At 39.3% G+C, this 4,881-nt stretch overlaps 1 pseudogene; it reads right to left on the bottom strand.

Moving 5' to 3' along the window:
• Positions 1-744: 744 nt before the first annotated feature.
• On the bottom strand, positions 745-4,518 carry LOC115797016 (uncharacterized; annotated as a pseudogene).
• Positions 4,519-4,881: the final 363 nt, after the last annotated feature.

The following is a 4,881-nucleotide window of genomic DNA, read 5'->3' on the forward strand; positions in this document are numbered from 1 at the left end:
ATAAATGAATGAAAAACAATTGTCCAGATGCTGTCTGAGGGGAAAAAAACATGCTCGCTTACCACATTTTTAAGGTATTTTAACAAAAGTAACTGCACCTTTAAGTGCACATAATACCAACAAAGAACAAACAAAACATTTTGGGTCCAAGTTTTCCTGCTTTAACATACCTGATTCAGATGATTGCAGTTAAAAAAAAAAAAGCCTGTTAATCAGTTATTCAGGATCAGGATCCCTGATCTAAGACATGCAGGGCATTGTGCCTGGAGGACCAGGTTTGAAAAACACTACTCTAAGGGCTATCTAGCTATATAGTTTATAGACAACCAAATCCTGGACTATTTTGAATTCCAAAGTCCATTTGTGACTTAAACACACTATATGAATCCAGGAGTGGTAATTTCAACAAGTTTGAACATGTATTTGCCATTGGGAGTGGAACGTCATCCAGGAACTCTATTTGTGGCAATGGTTCTAAGCCAGATGGGGGAAGTGATGTCAGCCCAGTTGCAAAAATGAAAATGTCTTCCACAGACACAGCAGCCTCGCCTTCTGCAAAGAAATAAATGTTCAGGTATACCACGATAACGTGGTTTTCCAAGTAGGTACAAAAAAAACCTTACAAACCTTCACAATCGAGGAGATAGTCTGCCCAGTAGGCCAAGGTTTGGCTTTCTTTCAGTCTCCTATTACTCCCTGAAGGGCTGAGTTGAGGTTTGAAGAGTCTCTCAAGCTCAAAGCCAGTCAGTCGCTTTTCACAGTGGCACAGGGGACAGGGGTCGGCAAAGTAGGGTGTTGCTGTAGTGCAGTCAGGAACTGAAGAGCTGAAAGACCATCTTTGAATCTACAATGTGAACACACTTACACAGATATGTAGATGTTGCACATTAAGGCAAAACTGTTTGTCACCGTGACTGATAACAGATACACGTGCCATGGAGCATTACAAACTAAACATTCCTACATAAAAAAAGAAAATTACATCATTAAAAATATCATACCTGTCAATTACAGATGAGTTGCGGTCAATATACCACTGGAGGTAGTCAGCCACAATTTCTGTCTTTTCGTCCACAGCAGCCACATGTCTAAGACAGCCTGCTGTCTGCAACATTGTGCTGTGTCTCATGATACATTCTTGTAGAGCATCCAGTCTAGCAGCATTCTCAATCTGAAAGACAAAGAGACATACCCAACACAGTAAATAACTATGTATTAATCTTGACCATTTTTATTTAGTGAAATATATAGCATGTTGTAACCCTAAAATACCATAAATTCATAATTCTGCAAATATATATGTGTAGGAACTAAACATACCGTATTTTCCGGAGTATAAGTCACACTTTTTTTCATAGTTTGGCTGGGGGTGCGACCTATACTCCGGAGCGACGTATATGTGACATTTATAACACATGAACCAAAATACTCCAGCCACTTGACATCTCCGTGAACTGCAGCTTTAAGGCAGTCTTGCGTAACCTGTGGGCGCAGTGGATGATGGATGGAGAGCACAGCTTAACGGCAACTGGGAGAATGCGCCACCCAACTTTCCTGGAAGTCATTGGATGGATCAAGAAAACATGGGCTTCAGGGACAAACCATCCTGTTGGGATTCAGAAAGGCTGGAATAATTGGAACTGCAGCTGACGACGAGTCTGACTAACGCGACACAGAAGAGGAAGCGGCGCTTCGTCTACGGAGTGTACAGAATTGTTTAGAAGTGACACCGAGGATGAAGAATTCAATGGATTGATGGTTTGGTTAACTTGTTAGTATGTTCTTTATGCTATGGTTATCTGAATAACTTAATGTTACGTTAACATACTGTAGCGATTCTCTTAGTTAGAGAGCGTGTTGATGTTGTGGGATTTCGGACTGTTCGGGAGGTTCGTGAAGGCAGCATGGAGAGAGAGAAAAAGACCGAGAGCTTGCCTGTGTGTGTGTTGCTGTTCCGCTGTTGTAGTTGTGGTTGGCGTGGCTGTGGCCTACAGCAGCCGTTTTTCTGTTAATAAAGACGACCTTTGTTGTGAATATCGCCGACTTTGGAAGTGTGTTTACAACGTTACAATACCGAACACGTGTTCGTTGTGCGTCATGTAGCTGAATGTGCTACGTTAGCATAACGTAGGCGTAACCGTGTTCGTCCTGTTCTTTAATCCATTATTATTTTAAATTGCCGTTCAAGATGGAATTTGTGCTCTGAGTCTCGGATTCTATCAACTGAAACTGCAATCATCTTTCCTGCCAGGAAGTATTCATCCTCCCTAACAGCTGTGAATGAATTCATATTGTAAAATGAAACCATACATTATTTACTTTAAGATATTGGAGGGAAAAAAAAACATATTCTGTGTCACATATCTGTTTACTAATAATTAACCATCCATTAGTATAGCACATATCTAACCCTATGCATACCATTTGCATTGTAGGCCAAGAACCGATGTCCCTCTGGTCCATCAAAAATTGGCCGGTCTTAAAAAGTTAAAAATTCTCGTCTTGGACCACCTGTGTCAATCCCTTCCTCATAAACACCTGCATCATCGGTAAATCTGACCAGCATGTCACAGTTTTCCGAATATGATGAACGTCTGAAACCTCTGACAGCTCCCTCCCAAACATTAGCCCTCGAGATGTTGAACCTGCTGACTCTTTTGTGATCAATAGGAAGCGACAGGTTTGCTACAATTTCAGGCAGTGTTATGTGCATCTCAATCCTGTAAAGACAAAAAGTGATTCAATTAAAGAATATCCCAGACAGTGCACACTTTTACAACAATTATTTAAATCAACAATGTTGTACAAAGAAAAAACTGGTATGCCACACTTATAATTTTACACTGCGTGTTGGAAATTCTCCACATCGACAGGGAACAGCTCCTCATCCTCGTTCTCAACACCTGGTGCATACAGATCTGTGTATTTACCGTTGAAAAATTAAAATTTTCATGTTAAAATGTATAACACACACACATTTCTTGGCCATATATATATTTTTTTTTTTACCTGTAGCAGCTCTTGTCTGGATTTGTTTCAGAAGGATCCTTATCCTCAGCAAAAGATATCTGAAAAACAAACTACAGTGACCCAAACAACAACACTAAAAAATGACTGCCACAGTCTACCCCATTACCTGTCCTGGCTAAATTGTAGCTTGATGTCCCAGTGCATCTCTGAAACACAAGGAAAATAATACAATTATTACATAATTTATTACCACAATAGTCATATAAGAATGTAAACAAATATATGACAGTTTCTTCTTGGTTGATAAATCATTAGAAAGGTCCTCTCTCTGTGAAAAAGGCTAGATGCAAAAATCTACTTACCTTTCATTTTCAGACTTATCTTTGGGAGTACTTTGTTTTTGTGGTTCAAAAACCTGTGAGGAAAGTGCATAATTTTATCAGCAGATTCTAATAGCTTCAATAACTGTTCCTTTACCATATATAAAAATGATGAAAATCATCAAATAAATAATTGATAATGTACCACTGTGTCAGCTCGATTGAACGCAGCCCTGCTCCTTGATGTGATGACAATTTCAGAATCAGAGTCTGAGGTATCATCCACTGCTGTAAAAACGAACAGCTGATCATGTAGATACTGTAGATGTATCTCTCAGCAGAGTAAAATAAGTAAAAATATTGAATCTTGACATCCACTAACCTCCTTTAAAATGTGTTTCAAGGCAAATGAAAAATGTGATTCTGGAATATGGCCTTCCTAGTTCCTTTTTATAGTCTGCCAATTTGAATGGCCTTTCTGATCCAGGCACATGGACTACCTCTGAGCAGTCTGGATACAACAGGATGCACTGTCCTTCTTCTATGTCCTTGTTAAATGTTCGCATTTTCTTGACAGCTTGTTCCAGTACCTTGGGTACTCCTACCTCTGAGTCTACAAATAACGGGACTGTTTTCCCTCTTAGAGGTTTTAAATCAGTTCCACTTGGCACCATCAATCCAATGTTTATCTATGACAAAGATGATATTAATTTCATGTATTAAACAAAGGTAAAAATTAAAGACAATACACACATCTGTGTTTCTATGGAGAATGTGGTGTCCCTCCATGGTCTGATTTGTGCCACCACAGTTTCACAGTGAGCCGAATCAGACAGTCCAGTACTGATTACACGATCAGTACTGTACAACTTACCTGGACGTGTTTTCGTTCTTTAGCCCGATGTCTTCCTCTAGGCCCGTAGTTAAAAGACTGACGCTCTTTGGACTTTGAGCTTCGGTATTCCAGGAACTGTTTATATGACGGGCAAGGTTTTTCTGCTGAAATTAACAAAAATCTGTCTCAAAAAACAAAATGAGCCAACCAATGACACTAATAGCTTTCATTCGCATAGGTACAACTTACCTATGCGAAGTAAGTTGTACCTATGCGAATGAAGTAAGTGGTGCAGCATAGCGAGTGCTATGCTGCACCACTTACTTTGTTTAGCATTATCCGGCTGTTGACATATCCCCTGTGCCTCTGGACCTTCCGTCTGTTCTGTGCCATTTAAAAACTCCAAGGACCGTCCACAAGAAAAACAAAACTGCATTAATCTACTCATATGTGCCCCACAAAATGGGCAAAACGCCACTTGACTGCTGTCCATCTTGGGTTGAAATGCCCACTTCTGGGTCAGCCTCGGAGTTAGTACGTACCCTTTCCGGTTGATTTTGCCACTTGTAAAAGTGTTGATGTTAATTTGTTTTCTGAAATGTTAATTTGTTTTCTGAAATGTTAATTTGTTTTCTGAAATGTTAATTTCTTCTGAACTTGTAAAAGTGTTTATCGTATTGTTAATTTGTTTTCTAAAATGTAATTTTGTTTCTAAAATGTAAATTTGTTTTGGAACTTGTAAAAGCGTTTCAGATT

Source organism: Archocentrus centrarchus, chromosome 18, assembly GCF_007364275.1.
Source record: "Archocentrus centrarchus isolate MPI-CPG fArcCen1 chromosome 18, fArcCen1, whole genome shotgun sequence".
NCBI lineage: Eukaryota > Metazoa > Chordata > Actinopteri > Cichliformes > Cichlidae > Archocentrus > Archocentrus centrarchus.